Source organism: Pogona vitticeps, chromosome 1 (assembly GCF_051106095.1).
Source record: "Pogona vitticeps strain Pit_001003342236 chromosome 1, PviZW2.1, whole genome shotgun sequence".
Taxonomy (NCBI): Eukaryota; Metazoa; Chordata; class Lepidosauria; order Squamata; family Agamidae; genus Pogona; species Pogona vitticeps.
Genome location: NC_135783.1, coordinates 296,129,551 through 296,148,606, shown reverse-complemented (window position 1 = coordinate 296,148,606; position 19,056 = coordinate 296,129,551). Strand labels below are relative to the sequence as shown.

General features: G+C 40.0%; 1 long non-coding RNA gene across 1 annotated transcript in view; it reads left to right on the top strand.

The window, feature by feature from the left end:
• The window catches only part of LOC140703165 (uncharacterized), a 44,403-nt gene extending 25,347 nt beyond the window's left edge, over positions 1-19,056 (top strand). The window contains exon 2 of the long non-coding RNA XR_012082531.2: positions 18,896-19,056. This is a non-coding gene — a long non-coding RNA (uncharacterized LOC140703165). The remainder of the gene's footprint in view (positions 1-18,895) is intronic.

The following is a 19,056-nucleotide window of genomic DNA, read 5'->3' as shown; positions in this document are numbered from 1 at the left end:
AATCCAGTTGGCTTTAATATGTGGGATGAAGCTGGGAGGCGGGGTCTTCTTATCCTTTCCTTCAAGGCAGAAAAATATATAGGACTGATCCTACAGTGAAGTCTTGGTTCCTTTTCCTCAAGAACATCCAAATACACAGAAGTTGTATCAAGTGGCTATGAGATGTTACATTTATCGGCACAACAAGGCAAAACAACCTAAGGAGCCAGAGTCAGTTTTCGATATCCTTGTTATTTCCTCCAAAGCTGTTGGGCTAGTTGGTTGCACAGCACTAGGACCCTGTTGCTGGCAAATAATGGGGTGTATTGTTGGTACTGTACTTTTGTTGGACTGATTGAGTCTCTGTACATCTTCATGCTGCATTTCACAGATCCCTGAGAACAGTTCATTCACTCCCTTTTAGCAGACAAGAGGTCTGCTTTCTCTTTTAATCCCATTTCAAAGTAGCTACTACCTAAACACACAGTTGGTTAAAACAGCACCCAGTAAAAAAAGCCTTGCAGAGAATTTCATATCCAGCAGCAGATGTTTCTAATGGGAATGTCACACTAGGGAAAATCTATTTATTCAGAATAAGAAAGCTTGCCATTTAAGCCAGACAAGCTATTCTGCCAGAAAGTGTTAATAAAAACACACACATATACAACAAAGCAAAAACCATTGTCTTTCCAAAGAAGCCACTGATTTTCTGAAAAGAAGCTCTGTGGGGAGTAGAAAACTTGTACATGATAAATATTGGTTCTGTAAAACCCATTAGTTTAGCTAGGATGGATCAGTCAGACTTAAAATATTTTATATAAGAGGCTCACACAGGAGCGTCATACAGTGAAGCATCTGTTTGTGAACCAACAGGTTTTAAACTGTAAGCAAGATTTATGATAAATTGAAACACTGGTGGAGCTGGAGGGGGCATCTTGCAGTTTAAATCCTAACATCAGCATGTTGTGACTGCTTCCTTTCAATTACTAGTACTTTCCAATTTTTTGAAATTCTAAACGTGAATATAAAGGTTATTTCCCTTGACATCAAGGGGGAGGGCTGCCGTAAGTTAGAATTGATTTGATGGCATGCATCATCATCATCATATCATCATCCTCTTCACCGTTTTACCATTCCAGGAATTGCACAACTCCACGTACAGTGCAATGAAGTCACCTGCAGCCCGAAATCACAAACAGAAGCCCTTGCAGAGGAGGTCATTGCCATTGTGCAGGGGAACATATTTGGGCCATAATGGTACTATTGGAATGTAACATTGTAACCCTCCTGAAAGTAACTCATTGTCACTTCTACCAAAAATCCAACCTGAACAGACCCTAATCGTTGGTTCTCGGTTTTGTGCAGGGAATACAGCGCCCTCTCGCCTCTCCCCCATGTGAAAGATCCCTCCAAAGTCCTCTTCGGTCTCAGCACTTTGATGTGTAATCTTGTTGGTAAAAGTCCGAAATGGTAACAGATCTATGAATGGTTATGTGCAATGTGCAGTGGGCACACATGCACAACATTGTCCTCTAATACAATATGGTCAATCAGAAAAGGGGAAAGCAGGGCATCTGTGAGGACTCTTCTGACTGTTGCCCAAGTGCAGCCATAACTGGGTCTCCTGCACCTATACAGGAGTCAGCATTTACTCTTGGAACAGGCTGCCCATGTAGGCCCCTCATAACCACCACTGCATCAATCAGTACTCTTACTTTTAGGGGGTCAATCCTGCACACAACTCCTCCTTTCCTCCACATGCAGTCCTCTTCCTTGCTTCCAGTCTCGTGAAGCAAAAGGTGAGGAGAACAGGGCAGACTGAGAAATGGTCCTGAGTGGACTGACTTCTTTCTTTGCCCTCTTGCTTTTTCTGTGCAATTAGAATGGCTGCTGTTGCCCAGAACGAGGATCGAAAGACTTTTGAAGTTGTTGCTTGAATTCCTTTTTACCCTCACTTTGTACTCCTGATTATCTTGATGTTCCTCAAGTGTGCCTTTTGTTTCTGTCTGGATTTTGCTTTGTAATTATACTGGTCTTGAAATTATTGACCTCATTTTCTCTTTTCTATGTTATATGTTGTTGGTGTGGTGAATAAAGAAGTGGATGGCATATACCAAGGTCTAGGTCTATAGAGCTTGTGTCCTGAGCAAATTCCTGTAATACAGTGAGTTCTGGACCCTTTGTGCACGGCAGGAGAGGAAGCTGAACACATTCCATATGCATTGTCTCCAGCACATTTTGGTATCGCCTGGCAGGACAAAGTTCCAAACAAAGTAGTCCTAGAACGAGCTGGAATTTTTAGCATGTATACATTACTGAAACAGCAATGTCTATGTTGGCTCAGGCATGTCATGAGAATGGCTGATGGTCGGATTCCAAAAGATCTCCTGTATGGAGAATTAGTGCAGGAAAATCACCCCAGAGGGAGACCACAGCTGCGACACAAGGATATCAGCAAGCAGGATCTGAAGGCCTTAGGAATGGACCTCAACAGATGGGAAACTTTGACATATGAGCATTCAGCCTGGAGGCAGGCAGTGCATCACGGCCTCTCCCATTTTGAAGAGACCCTTGTCCAGCAGGCCGAGTCAAAAAGGCAGTCCCGGAAGCAGCATAATCAGGGAGCTGGACAGGGGACAGTGTGGAATGGATTGTCACTCTCAAATTGGCCTTCTCAGCCACACAAGATGCTGTTCCACCTCCATACAGAGCATGTTACTATAGTCTCTCGAGACTGAAGGATGTCTAATCTAATCTAAGGTGAATCCAAAAGACTGCTTTTGCACATTGCTATGTGTTTCTCCTCCACCTTCCCGCACCAGCAGGTTGCATATTAGTCCTCCAGTGACTTGACAGCTTCACTGCTGTGCGCCTGAAGAATCTAAATTACCAATGATGCCTATGAACAATCACAAGACAAAGTAAGGTAATTTGAAAGGTGTGGCAACAGTAAACATTTGTGCTAGGACAAACAGATGTCCTTTGCCACTAAAGTGAGTTCTGCTTCCGAATGTGGAGCTCAGTATCTTGCCCAATTTGATGGTTAATTTTCAATACTTTCTTCTTTTTTCGGCAACATATTGCTGCCTTAACTCTCTTTACTGTGATTCCTCAGCTCCACTCATAATTACCTGTTTCACCTTCTCCCCCACTAGCCTAATGGGACCCTCCTTGATACACCAAATCCTTAACATCCATGATACCTTTCAAAATTAATCTTAAAAGCAGTTTTGGTGGGTTCTGCTGTCTGTGGTCCTGCATAAACAATAAAGCCAAATGGTGTCTAACCTGCACCAAGCTACATGATCAGCAACACTATACAACTTTTGTTCTCTCCACCACTCCAGACCACAGATGAAACATTCCAGATTTGAACACTTCTGTGTGTATAATTATTGTTTCCCTAATTCCCAAAAGTTCATGTGCTTGTAAGAAAGATATCTAAACAAACCCAACCAAAATGATTATGGATCACATCAAAAATTATTGGTACATAGGTATCTGCCTCTCTTCTTAAAAAATGATGATGACCTGGAGCCTTTTACTATTCTTAATAATTTTGCTGATAAAATATAATATTTTTAGCTAGATTAGCCATGATAATAGAGATGCACTGACTGCATTTATTTTTTAACATTTTGAAAACAGCTACAGATCTAGTGGTGGATCCAGAATAAGAATGTGGCATGCCATTAACTCTTTCCTCTGCATCATTTTTCTGATCAAAATCCCCACCATCACCGACATACCTGCTGCAAAGCTGCTGTTTATGCTGCCTGGAGAGACCTACGTTCCCATGAGTTTTAACTCCTGGAGCCAGGGAGATAGTAGCTTTGAGGAAGAATTTTGATCTAAAAATTGGTGGTGGGGAAGGTTTAACACACATGTTTGCCCATTCCAGAGTATCAGTCTTAATCAGTTGTGCTTACAATAAAAAGGTAGTTTAATTAATCAATGTTATAATTCTATTAGTGCATTTAAATTTTAAATGTTGTCTAAAGTGGGTTTAAAGGTTACATTTTGCTTAAAGTGCATTTAAATGCTGTGGATAATATTTACTCACAATTTCAGTATGATTTCAGAATGTGGCAGCGGGGTCCATAATGACCCTCGGCTATATTAATAGAGCCTCTGTGTCTTCCCTTTTTCAAACAGGCACTGCTCTTTAAACAGACAACCAATTTTGAGAGACACAACTGTGTCCTGAAATCTGTTGAGCACAAAGTGCTGGTCTTGGCAGTGAAATTTTATGGCCTGGTTTGCATAAATAAACAATGGGTCACATAAATAAAGGATGTTGTGCCTGCTAGATTTGTTGGCATCTTTATATCTTGATGCCACCTTATTTTCTAATATTATGTTGCCCTGGTGACTGCAAAGAACAAAAAGAATCCATATTAGAAATTGTCAAAAAAATGTAAGCTATGCAGAACTGGAATCTCAGACTCAAGAGAGTCTGCAAAGAGACGGCAATACTAACCAAAGGATCAAAGTTGCCCTATCCATTTCGATGAATAAATCTCAGGGAGACTATTTGCATGGCTGTTTCAAAAGGTAAAATACAGCTAGCAGGTATTCCAGAACCAAAGTCATTCTGCAGTACAAATCTGTCATATTAGGGGAGGAGGTTGAGACATTTATCCACTTCTCATTGCTACAGTCAAGGAAATTGTGCAATTCAGTAGCAGGTCAATCTAGGGCTCATCCAGATAGAACATTTGATCCTCCCCACTTTGTGTTAGTTGGTGCTGTTTGGTGTCTATGCAGATCTTACTGAGATTTCTGACCCCACACATTCTTAATCTCTACTTTCTAAGAAAGCAGCCCGTGATTTAAAAAAAATGTTACATAACATTTTTCTAAAATCTTGAAGAAACAGTTTTAAAATGATCTCTGCTGGATTTAAAAAAAAAATAAAAGTAGATTGTTACATTGAAAACATTTGGTCCAAGAAGTTCTTTCCACCTCAGCTGCTCATACAAAACACAACAAAAGAAGAACCACCTATAGGAAAGGGTTTTAAAACTGGAAAGGCATTGTTTTTGTTACTCCTTGTCACTGTTGGTACTGATTTAAACCTTGTGTCATCTGGACATTAGAAAAAATATTGATGTCATCAACATACACTTGGGTACAAATAGCAGAAAAAATATTCTTTCTAGATGAGCCCCTAGTTGGAAATAGCCTCCAGAATATAATACACTAAGTACTGTAGATGGCCAAATATTACTCCTGCATAACATCTCATATTATGCTATATTATATTATATGTCATCAAGTCACATCCAACTTATTGTGACATGAGTTTTCAAGGTATGTGAAACATTTAAGGAATGGTTTTACCAGTGTCTAAATGTAAGGAATCAAGTCCTAAATATTTGCAGGTGACAGGACACATTTGCAAAAATCACTGATTTTTGAATTTCAGGAAGCAGATTAGCAGCTATTGACACTAGTTTTATATTGGTAACCAAAAATGTTGGAACAAGAAATTAGTATCGGGAGGAGGCCGACCTTATCTTCCTTTCATATTCTTTTAACTTCTTCTTTTAATGCTTGATACCTACCAATGTTTATGCTTCCTGTACTTTTGAGGTGCTTGTTGACGGAATTCCAAGTTCTATAAGGTATGCTTTTCTTTGTTGCTTATCCAGAAGTATAATATCTGCTTATTAAAATCAAATATTTTATTCAATGATAACTTGATTGCCCCAGTATACATACAGTATTATTGCAGTTTCATTTTCTAAAATTAGTGGTAGCAAGAATTTACAGTATGGAGTAGGTACAAGTAATTCTATCATCTGATTAAGTGGAATTATGCTTCCATGGAAGTAGTTCCAAAGTGTTTGCTTTGTTTTATAATTCAACTATACAGAAATTGTTGAGGTCGATAAGCCTATGACTTCTCATGTTCTATGGCAAATAAAAGTGTTTTTATATTCTTTCGATAATAGCACCAGTATTTTAGCAGGAGGACTCTGGTTTTTCTATTTAAATCATCAAGATCACTTTACAACCAGTCCACAATTCCAGAACATGCTAGTCCTTGGGTTGCTCAAGTATTGATAACAGTCGCTGGAAATGTGAAGCACAAGTGGGAAGCTATTATCATATGTGGTGGTCATGTAGAGTAGCAAAACAGTATTGGAAAAGAGTACATGCTGTGTTGCAACAAATATTGCTTTGTAAGGTGCCATTAACCCCAGAACTGTTTTTATTGAGTATGATACCTGATAACATAGATAAGACAAAGGAATATATAGTTAGATACATAGTTACTGCAGCCAGAATTCACTATGCCAAAAATTGCAGAAGTCCGATGGTACCGAAACAAGAAGATCTTATAGAGAAGATACGGGAAACAGCGGAAATGGACATTTTATCAGAAGTGATGAAGGACTGTCCTTTACAAAAGGCAACAGAAATATGGGACTTATTCTACAAATGGACTGAGTCAACAGGCAGCGTATGAAGAGCATATATTGAAATGAGAACTTAAATCTGGAAGGCACAAAATAGTAAAAACAGTAATCTGGAATTTTAATATGGCAATATGTATAGAATGGACGTTAGTATGTTATTGTTTCTCCTCTTGCCATTTAACCTCAATTCCCCTTTTCCTTTTTGTCACCCCTTGTTAAATAAAAAAAAGTATTGATAACAGTCATTTTTCCTTTGTATTAAGTTTTGTTTTGAACAGAACTTCTTCACTCAATCAAAGTACTTGTTCCTGAAACATGACTTAAGTTCCTTGTGGTTTATATTGTGATTTTATTGGATGCCTAGATATTTATAGGTTTTGCTATTCATAGGCTGATTCAGTATGAAGGAATCAATAGTTAGCACTTCTTTACAACTCTAGGATTTCTTCACACAACCTCTTGGTCAGTTTGTTAGAAGGCAGGCATATTGGCGAAAACTGTAATTTTGGGAAATGATTGTTGCCAACAAGTTGTAAGTGGTGGGTAAACTGGTGATAGGTTGGTACTTTTAAAGATCTGAATAATTGTCAGATTTATAACAGGTTATTTCTTGTGTGAAGAATTCTGAGAAAATATCAGGGCTGCTAAGAGCTTCACAAGAAAAAATTAAACAAGTGTGAGTGGGTTAAAGCTAATTTTTCTTCCTCCAAAATTGCATGGATCCCATATACTCTGTGGACCTTCTAAATGTGTCTTCTCTACTACTTGACATGCATCCTTATCTTTTATTTCATGGGGGATCATAGGTGGTAGGGAGCTTTAAGCTTCATGTTCATATTGTCCCCTAGTTTAAGTTGTTTTAGTGGCACAAGGCCACAGATTAACCCAGTACCCTTCAAATTGTTTCTTGGGTGGATTTAAGAAGGTATACAGTGGCTTCTGACTTCTCTCCTGCATGGGACAAAATGTGGGTGTAAATGGTCCTGGTTTGTTCAGAATATATAGATCTGCAACTTCCTTTTGGTGGACCTTACATATTGTGATAACTGGATTGCTTTTCCCTTTAGCTCCTGTGTCAACAAATCAAGATACAGTCGTGTGCAAGTTTGAGATTCTGAGTTTTATCCAGCTGCGGTGTTTCAAACTTGATGTTAAACATTTTACGCATAACAAGGCTTAATGTCCTTCCTAAGATTGCTCCTCCTTCTACATGCCACACAGAAAAGCCTGCAAATTGGAGCTGCTGGTCCTGGTCCTTCTGCCAGGATCAGTGATGGTGGTTTTCGGGCATTATAGAATTCCCTTCCCCAATCCATGCCTTCCAGACATTCCCCAGAACAAAAAGGATTGCTGTAACCTGGGAGGGGGAGGGGAGAGAGAATAGGAAGCTTTTCATTCATCGCAAAGAGCCACAATTGATTACATCATCACAGTTGCACGGCATAAAGTTGCATAGTAGGATTCTGGCCAATGTCTCATAAATACAGTACATGGAAAACAAAAATTATATATAGCATATATCATTTTAGCATATAATGTCTGTGTGAGAGAAGGAGAGAGTGAAAGTGAGCACCTATATGTATAATTTATTTATATATAATTATACATATAGGTGCTCACTTTCACTCTCTCCTTCTCTCACACAGACATTATATGCTAATGTGTTTCTTTGCTATTTGTTTCTGATGAAGAAGCAGCCTGATTCAAAATCCTGTTCAATGTAAGAAGTTTAGCATATGATATAGTGTTGTTCTTGTTTAGTCGTTAAGTAATGTCCGACTCTTCGTGACCCCATGGACCAGAGCATGCCAGGCCCTCCTATCTTCCACTGCCTCCCAGAGTTGGGTCAAATTCATGTTGGTAGCTTCGGTGACACTGTCCAACCATCTCGTCCTGTATCGTCCCCTTCTCCTCCTGCCATCACACTTCCCCAACATCAGGGTCTTTTCCAGGGTGTCTTCTCTTCTCATGAGATGGCCAAAGTATTGGAGCCTCAGCTTTAGGATCTGTCCTTCCAGTGAGCACTCAGAGTTGATTTCCTTCAAAATGGATAGGTTTGATCTCCTTGCAGTCCAGGGGACTCTCAAGAGTCTCCTCCAGCAACACAATGCAAAAGCATTAATTCTCTGGCGGTCAGCCTTCTTTATGGTCCAGCTCTCACTTCCACACATCACTACTGGAAAAACCATAGCTTTGACTATGAAAATAGTATTACATTCAAATAATTTAACAAGGCTGTGAAACAGCAAAGAAAAGCTTTAGTTTTATTTACAATATTAAGAAGCCATATAAAAGATACAGCTGGGTCACCCTTTCCTTTGCATTTGTATTTGAATGTATAAGACAGACTGCTTAATTCCGTTTATGCCCAGGCAAGCATTTACAGGATTTGCAACCCTAATTGATTATGAGTCAATCTATATATGGATTTTTACTAGCCTAGTCTTTACACGTCTAGGAAAAGTCTTTGGTTATTTATTCATCTCTAAAAATATGTTAACCAACTTCCTGCCTGAAAAAGGCAACCAATGTTTCATACAAGTAATTTGGGGGGGGGGCATACATTCCTGGAACAGTTAAAATAACAATAAAAGCAAGAGCCAACATAAAAGCAAAGGCAGGTTCCTAGAAGTCCTTTCATGCTACCCTTGATTCCAAAACTAAAGCTGCTACAAGGTCCACAGAAGCTTACCTGTCACAAGAAGAAGGAGCTAGAGAAAGTCTCTTTAGCACAGGGCAGACAAACATCCACATGGGCCTAATTCAGTTAGAGCAGCTCCACATCTGCTCTTACCTTGGATCAGTAATTAGACACTAGGTTCCTATTCAAATCTTGGAAAGGGTTTCTACTGAGATGAGTGCTTGTTTTCAACTGTGTGAGCCTTTACATGGAAAAGAACTTCTTCTACAGACTAACAAGGTTTTGCATAAAGCGGGAGCTTAGATTTGCAGACTGGCATGATTTTGCTTGCCTGAAAACTTTTGCACTGGGACAAATATTTACATTTGGCCCCACCCTTCTCTCTTTAGCATAATCCATCCTCCCAGATCTTTCCCCAGTAGGAATTCAGTCCATCATGAAAAGCAACCTCAGCACTTAGCACTTTGGGCAGGTGCCAATACCACAGTACCTCAGCTGGACCTAACACTCATGAAGGTCCAGGGCTTATCACATGGGCATCTGCAAACTGCCCACCATTTCAATTATATACATTATCCCATGTGTGCCCGGCTGTCCCTTCCAAGGGGAGGGGGACCTAGAACATCTGCCCTAGCATACAGTCCATAGACACACCAGAGCAGAGATGGCTTTGTATCAATTCAGTCCAGCTTCTAGAGTCAGTAGACCAAGGGGCTGGAATTGCTCCTGCCTCCAACATCACTCCCCACCTCTAATCCTTCACTGGAGCTGGCCACTTGCCAGTCTACAGATCCCATGGGATATCTGGCCGTGCATCAGTCAATGGTAGCTCTTCCCAAACATTCACCCATTATTTGCCTTTGGCCTCCTCCTCCCCACTCCACCCCTGTCATCTCACCTGTGTACTCACCTTGCTCCAGGTATTCCTGGCCCTGACTCCTGCCCAGGTGCTTCTTTTCCCCACCTCATTCTCCTGCTGACTCTGTTGCCAGTGCCAGAGCCCATTTCTCCTGGAGACAGGAACACAAGGCAGATGGCCCACCAAGGATGGCAGGAGCATCTTCCTCACACCCTGATAAAGCTTGGAGTGAACAAATAAGAAGGGATTACATTTTGACTCCCTATTCCATCCTTCATAATACTAGAAGTTGGAATCACCCAACTAAATTCATTAGCAGTAGACTTCAGACAAGCAAGAGAAAGAATATAGTCTGTAATCAATGATAAACTTGCTTCCACCAAATTGGGGGGAGGGGAAGGTTAGTCTAAGTTATTTTTCTGCCCTTGCTTTTATTGTTATTTTAGCTGTTCCAGGAATTTTTTTCCTCTTCTCCTGCGGTGTGTGTGTGTTACTTTTCCAAGCGGGAATGATTCAAATGGGCCTTTTCTCATGCAGTTAGTTGTGATATGTTCTTGTAAACATGGGTGTGTATGTCTGTGTGTATGCTTTGGTGATGTAGGCAGGGGCTACAAAAGCAAAGCACTGCGATTTTAATGTGGGGGAAATCAGATGCTAGTCCTGAATCCTGTCAATCACAGAAAGTTTCAGATTGTGTTGGAAAGCCCTTTTGTTGTGAAGCAAAAGTTTAGTGCTGTTAATTACTTAATCAACATGTCTGAAAGTGGACTTAAAAAGTTTATTATGCCAATAGTTTAAACTTATATATGATCAATCAGACATGAGGTAATTCCTGCATGTGTTACTTGAAAGTAAGGGAAGAGAGTAAGAAATTGGAAGGTAAAGATGGTGATTCATGTTATGGAATCATGCTGATGTGTGAATAATGATATATTTTGCAAAATCACTGTTCACACTTGACGTTCTGCATTCTTAGACTGTTAAGCACTTTTCCATGTTAATTTTCTATAGAAAAGTTTTTTAGAAATGTAGTAGTCTGAAGCTTTAAATGATAAAGAAACTTTACAGTGAACCATAAAAGGATTGGCAGATGCAGAAACAGAGGAAAGAAGGAAAGAAGGGAGGGCTTTGGGTTATAATACAACTCCCATTGCATTCAGTATGAAGGGCTTACTTCCAAATCAACCTGCGGCCCCTGTGTGAGCTCTGACTGCAATTTCAAACATAATATAGGCTGTAAATACATTTTCAGTGTAGTCACTTCCTTGCTTTGTTTTGTGTTTGGTCTTCAGGACCTGAACATCAGGAGGAGTGTGCATGGCTGAAACACTAACTTATTTTCTTCTTCTAGTGATGTGTTAACTATGTTATCTGATTGCACCACCAAGGTGCACTTTGGAACCTTGTCAATTAGCTGCAATAAAACATGCAAGTTACATAGATCTTATGTGAATATCAGTATGATTATTGCCACAGTCTGAGAAATGTGTCATATGATTTCAACAGAGAGAAAAGTGTGTGTATATGTAGAAAACAAACTAATTTATTTACTTATTGGTGAAGCCCACACTCAGTAAGACTAGCAAGTTCTGGACTGTTCCATAGGTTAGCCTCATTTGGAGTAGATGAGAATACTCTTTGACTTGAATCTGATGATGATGGTGTGATGGGTGGCCACTCCATGGAGATTTCTTTTTTGGGAATGATGTCCAACATTCTAGAACCTTCTCCCCAAAGAGGCTCACCTGCTGCCCACTCTTAATTGTCCCAGACAAAGACCTTTTCATTTCCTCATATATTTTAATGTTTAGTGCTTTCAGATCTGCTGTACAGAAGCCGTTGCTGCTGAGTTTTATTTTGTTGTGGTTAGTCTTATTCTGTTTTATTTTATGGTACTGTAAGTGTATTGCTCCCTGCCCCAAGAACATGCATAATTGAGTGGTATACACAGAGACAAAATAGCATAGAATAAATGTATATTAATTCCACATTATTTGTTGGCAGCTTTTTACCTACTTTTCAGATGGCAAACTACTATCTGTGCTAATATACCACAGGGAATACAAATTTGTACCTCTTTCTTTAATAAAGGTATATTTAACATTTGCTTGAGCAAAATTAAGACTTATATATATTTAAAATATGCCAAATGGTATAATATTATATGCTGATTACATTATGAACGAAGCATTTTAATGCTGCTAAGGTAGTAATATAAATTTAGTTTTAGTATGGAAATACAGGTACGTGAGATTCAGCGAAATGTGGATCTAATGTCAGACTGTGACTCAGGCACCTTGGGTTAAATCCCCACTTGACCATGGAAACGTGATCAGGGTAGCCATGGTAAAACTGCTTCTTAACTATCCCACATCCCTTGAAAACACAATTAAGGTTGCCATAATTTGTTGCAAATTGGTGGCACGTAATAATAATCAAAATAAGTACCACATATATTTCCATCTCCCTCCAAATGTCCATTTTTTTCATTATTTAAAAAAACTGGGCACACACCTCCCCCTCCCCCTCCCAGTTCTAACACTTCTGAAAATTGTACATCTTTGCCCATGTTTGGCCGGACTTTTCACATGCTAAGTGAAGGAAATAAACAGTTTGGAACCAGTACAGGAAGAAAAGTGCAACAGAAGCAGAGTAGAATTAAGAACTTTGGTCTGTCCAAGGGCTGGAGATACAGACAAATCTCCACAGCCACAATAAACAATTTAGGCTGCAGTCACACTGGCAATAAGAACTGCTTTTAAGCATTGTTTACATCAATTTAGATTTTATCGTTCACATCTCTGAGAAGATGCAAGGGTGAAATCAATTTATACGGGTTGCAAAGAGAGGTGTTTTTTTTTCAACTGGCTGGCAGGGGCTTTTCAAAAGTACCTCACTTCTAAAACAGATTCAATTCAATGCAGTTTTGTGGATATGAATGCTGCTGTTGATTTAATTCTTGCCTATGTGGATTTGGGTTGGCACAGGCACTGCCGTTTTTCCATATTGAATGTTTTGAAAATTCTTTCTTAAAATGTTTATCACTCCATCAATGTGTTCGGCATTACGTCCGCCTATGCCATTCGCTCCTTTTGGCTGATGAAGGAACCAGTGGAGCAGCAGAAGACCAGCGGGCGCAGAGCAGGTGTGCCTGGACACAGAGGGTGGTCCGTGTGTCAGGAGCATCACCCTGCAAAGCAACTGGAAGCCTTCATCCCCATTCTAATCTTTTCATCATTAATCAGCTGGGGTCACCTCTCTAGTGTTCCCTCTGTGGATTCTGGTGATTATTATGACACCAGGTGGCACCTCCTAGACACTTGATTTATTGATGTATCACTTACTTTTTTTGTGCCGGAGGGATGGAATCAAAACCTTTAAGAACAGCCTGCCCCTGAAACAGAAAGGAAATGAGTCAATTTCAGCAGTGTAGATGCCAAAACTGGTTTAATTATTCAGAAATAAATCAATTTCTATTCCGTTCCTGAGAACATGTCCAGCAGTTTAAATACCATGTGACTTGAAACTGATTTTTACAGAGTCTGAACAGAAATTGATGCAAATTGCCAGTGTGACAATAGCCTTACTTCAAGTAACTTTGGCATGGTGGTAGTGTTACCTTTCCCAAGTGTAGGTGCAATGATCCAAAGCTTTGAACTACTGAAACTGGGGAACAGGTGAAGTGCAAAGTTCTTCCTTGTCCACCACATTTGAAACCATTCACTTTTGTCACTTAACAATACAGATGAGGCAAGTTGAGTAGTAACTTGTGTCAGTGGTGCTACATTACACGTGGGGAGTGTGAGAGCATATAAAGTTTAGCAGCTTAACAATTGGGCAAGCAAACAGCTTTTTTAAAAAAAAGAAATTATATGGCTTTTCAGCAGACTTCATTTCCAAATCCACATTTAAAGGCTATTATGAGACAGTGCATGTTCTTGCTGTTACCACGGTTTTCTGAAGCTGACAGTACCAATTTCCGAGACACGAATTTTGTGGAAGAAATGCCAGTCTGAGTCTGGCATTTGCTGGGTTCATTACCATAATATGCAAATGAGTTTGCTTACATGGCAGCTGATGTATTCCAATTGACTGGACTCCCCAGGGTCGTGATGTCGTCTTTTTTGAGGCAGAGGCTATTATTCAGCTGTCTCTTTCTTCAGGGTGAAAGGGAGCAAGCAACCTAGATCTAGCTAGTAGACAACCATTCACTTTTGTCAAAGATACAGATGAGGGAAGTTGAGCAGTAACCTGTGTCATGCTTGTATTTCTCTCATCTCCATTAAAGAATGACTTCCAGATATCCATGCACCTCTCTTTCTAAACAGGAAGATGGGTCTGTATTTTAACCAAATTACTATCTCAAATGTACAGAGGCTTCAACAAACTGGAGAAAGTTCAGAGGAGGGCAACAAGGATAATCAGGGGACTGGAAAGCAATCTTTCCTATCAGAAAGGATTGCAAGAACTGGGAATGTTTAGCTTTGAGAAAAGAAGACTGAGGGTAGATATCATAGTACTTTTCAAATACTGTACTTGAAATGTAGTCGCACAGAGGAGGGGCAGGATCCACTCTCAGTAATTCCAGAGTGCAAGATATATACTAATGCTCTCAATTTACAGGAAGCCAGATTTCAACTGAATATCGGGGGAAAAAACTTCTTAACTGTTAGAGCAGTACGAAAATAGAACCAATTACCTCAGGAGGTGGTGAGTGCTCTAACACTGGAGGCACTCAAGAGAACATTGGACAACCTTTTGTCAGATCTGCTTTGATCTGGATTCCTACACCAAGCAGGGGATTCGACTTGACTGACTTTACAGGCCCCTTCCAACTCAATTATTCTATGATTGTATATGGATTCAGCCTGTACTGGGCTTGGCAAGAGGTGAGTAGGAAATAATTTCCACACATTTGTTGTCAACGTTGCATCAAGTAAAGTATCTGAAGGTTTATGCTGAGCTATCATTGCATTACATTTTCACTGCAATTCTTTTTCATCCATTATTCTACCTGAATCTATAGATTTGGATTCTAGGATAATTTAAGAAAGTTCACAGAGGAAAAAATGTCTGATGCCTATACAGAGAGCTAGCATCACGTTACGCTGCCCCCAAAACTTTTCTGAATGGTGGTGGTGGTGGGATTGCACTGAATACTGAGGAATAAGGTGCAGGAGCTTATGGAGGCAATTCATCTTCTGCTCAGCTCGATTTTGACCAATTCCTCCTTGCCGCCAGTCTTCCATTACATTGTGTTTTGGAAGATTTATCTTCCTGAAACCTTCCAGAGAAGCCTTCCAGGAACATAGCTCCCTGTAAAGGAGAAGAAAGAAGGCTGCCATGTTTCAGGATGGGGGCTAAAGTCTCAGGGAAATGTTACGTTTGTCCAGGCCTCCAAGCAGGGAGACAAATTTCAAGGCAAGGGGAGCTGGAGGTGGGGAAAAGTTTGATTTTTCTTGTGTTCATTGTCTTTAATATTTGGGTGTGAATTTCTTCCATACTCTCAACTGACATCAGGCCTTACTGTCTTGGCCCTCAGGTACCTATATGTATGTTGCACAAATAATATTTATTAGGGCGATTGTTGGACTCACTCTTTTTCATGCGTATGTACTATTCTTTTGCTTCTACTGTGCTATTTTCTAAATGGGTACAGCACCACAATAAAATTTGTAAAGATCAGAAATTTTGAATCAGATAACAGAACAACAGTGGCAACAATAATAAAACTAATCCTGAATTAGATGGTATTAACACAAAGAAACCCAAAAAAATATGTCTGTGAGTTCCATGCACAACTAAATGCCAGAGCAGAAATCACCTGCAGAAAATAAAGCTGAATGTTGACAACACCAATTGCAGCAGTCAATATGGTCTACATAGGATATCCTCTTGTGTTCACTACCATTCACAAAGTGACACCAAGCAAGGAAAAATCCCAGAAGCTGACTCCTTTTTTCATCAGTTACCCACTTCTCACCCAAACACAAAGCAATTGCCAGAGCTGTTTTTCAACCATTGTAAATGGTAATGAACACCAGAGGTGTAAAACTCAATTTCTTCTTGGGTCGCATCGGCATTATGGTTGCCCTCAAAGGGCCGGTTGTATGTGTAAGACTATATAAATGTATCTACTCTTTATCATATTAAATATAATCCTCCTCATTCAATTATCACTTTCTGACTCTTCCTTGCTTGGAATGCTTGGATTAGAAGTCCCGCTGGACGGATTCCCAGCATCCTTGCGGAGCATTATGGGTGACTAAGTAAGTGCCTGCGTATTGTATACTGCACAGTAGCAGTCAACATTGCGAGAGCCACATGAAACAGTCCGGCAGGCCGGATTCGGCCTGTGGGCCTTGACACATGTGCTGCAGACCATCTTGATTGCTGCCATTGGTGTTATCAACGTTCAGATTGCCCTTTGCTATGTAAAGCTTGGCATCCATTTTTCATGGCATTTTGAATAATAGATACAGAAGCACAATATCTCACATTTGTAAAGCAGAGTTTTTTTGAAGAATTTAATTATCTTAGGGGTTATGCCATAGTGCTTGAGAGAGAAAAGCATCTTACGCTGTTGCAAGGAGAAAAAAAGGGCTCTTTTTTCAATTTTTTTTTCAATTGCTTTGAAATGCTGGTTGTTGAATTTTAAAAGGAAAATACACAGCTTGCTAGATTTATGAAAATAAAAAAGGTAAGGTGAAAACCTGTTATTCAACCCAGTTTTTTCGATAGCAAATAATTAAATGTTCCTGCTGAACAAGCATGGATGCGTTCTCCCTCAGGAAGGTGGCACAGGCTGTTTGCATCCAGCGTGGAGAATAAAGCCATCTGTCCTATCTTTTTATCTCCACTGCTGCTTGGGGCTTCTTGGCTCTTTAATTCCCCATGTCCCCTGAAGCCCCCGCATCTGCATCACTCTTGCTTTTTGTTTCCTGTCATTGTCTCCTGCAGAAGGTTCCCCTTTCATGTATCGCACAGTGTCGTCATCTCCCTCCCTGGTTCTGTGTTGTGGTAGCTCAGAGCACAGACTAGAGGAGGGCGGAACCTTTTCTTCTTTCATGAAACACAACTGGGCAATCAGGTGCACATTGCAGGCAGGGTCTGGAAGGGATCTCTTGGACTGCAACTACCCGAATCTCCCAGCCAACACAGTCAGCTCCACAGAGAGTTGCCAACCACCCATGTAGCTTTTTCCACGCTCTGCCTTCCTGCCACCAAAAATTCTTCTGCCCTCAGTGTCTGTGGTGGGGCAGAAACAATCAGTCACTCTGTGTGGTGAGTCGCAGCACAGGATTAAGATAGGAAGATGCTTAATATGGAATCACACCGTTTTGTGACACCTGTTACTTATATATCTGGTAGCAATTTTCCAGAGTTTTAGCCATATTTTCCCCCACTTTGTTGTATATGGAGATGCCAATAACCAAACCCAGGTTCTTATGGATGTTAAACGTGTGTGTGACTACTGAGATGAAACACTACTTACTGAGGTGGCAAACAGGTGGTAGCACATGGGGCACTTTCAAGGGACTTCAGTTTGCCTGTTTTAATATACACACTGGCCCTCAACCAATCAAACCTTCTTTGGCTACACAAATAAGAACTAAAATAATAGTCTCATGTCAAATTGCAGAGAAATAAACGAGAGAGGGGGAAATGAAGCAACAGTGAAGGCATAATGAGGCAAGCTGTTGGAAGGGAAAGCATGAAGGCCCAAAAAGTCTTGTTCAATTTTTTAAAAGCTAAGCAAATAAAGAGTATGGTTACACATTTCAAAAAAATTGTATTTGAATTGGGTATAACATTTTTAAAATCAGTGTTTTAAAAGATGACTACACAATGCGCATGGAAGCACAGATTTCTTTTTTTTACCTAGGAATCATGTGTTTTTTTTAAATTGGAAGCAAGGCATTTTACTAGGCAGACAGATAGTAGCTCATTTTAATGCACATGTAAAATCAATTTATTTTTAATCGTTTTGGCATATGTGAAGGCCTCTGCTGGTGTAAATTGTATCTGTTGCCTTGTGCTGGCTGCCTCCTACAGCCATGTGCCACTGCTGCTGTGGGGTTATTTTTATTATTATTATTATTTCTTCCCAACTGATAGCAATCTTCTCACATGACAGATAGAAAAAAATCGGAATGCAAGCTTTTGCTGGAGCCCAACACACTCGTAGGGAGACAGATAGACAACACACAAACACACAGAGGGTGGTGATGATGAAGAGGATGGAGGGAGGGATCCAGAAGCTGATCTGGGAAGAGGGGAGAAACATCACTGAGTGGAAATTGAGAGTGAGCAGAGAGAAAGGTCATGTGAGGAAAAGCACTCCTTTTTCCTTCAGAAGGCCTATAAGCTCCTGATATTGTAAATATTTCTGGTCAATGTTACTATACAAAGGAGAGAATACTTTCCTCCATCCAACCTTTCTCTCTTTGCTATAGATTTCCACTCATTGGTGTGTGTTTGTCTATGTGTGGAGGGTAGGTGTTTTGGGCTCCAGTGAACACTTGCATTTCAATCTGTTTTTCTTTTGTATCTGTCATGTCAGTCTATCATTATTTATTTATTTATTTATTTATTGGACTTTATATACCGCCCCATATCGCTACTCTCCGGGCGGTTTACATATCCCACTTGGAAAGAAATTTTTTAAAAATAAAAATAACCTCAAGCAGAAGCCATGAGCGGCTGTGAGAGGCAACCAGCACGCGATGGGGAAGCACAGGATAAAGCCTCAAATACTAAAAGCTTGTGTAGCCTGCTCCACCAGTATACAACACAGTTTAAAAACAGCTTAAAACTTTTTCCCAGGACAACACACACACCAGCCCAAATACTGAGTACCATGTGTCTTTAAAATGATTTCAAAATCACTGATTTATTTTCATGGTGTAATTAATGTCAAGGATACCAAGGCATTTCTTTCTACATATTTGACCACTTCTCTCCACCCACCCACTTTTATTTTTCTTGCAGCTCCAGGAATGGTAAATGGACCAAAGAATGGAATTACACAGAGCAATCAACTTGCTTGTTGGAACATCTTGCTTGCCTGCTGATCTATTTCTGAGTGTTTGTTTCCTGTTACAAGCAATAAAGACATACATGACTATGAATCTGTTCTGATTTTAAAAGAA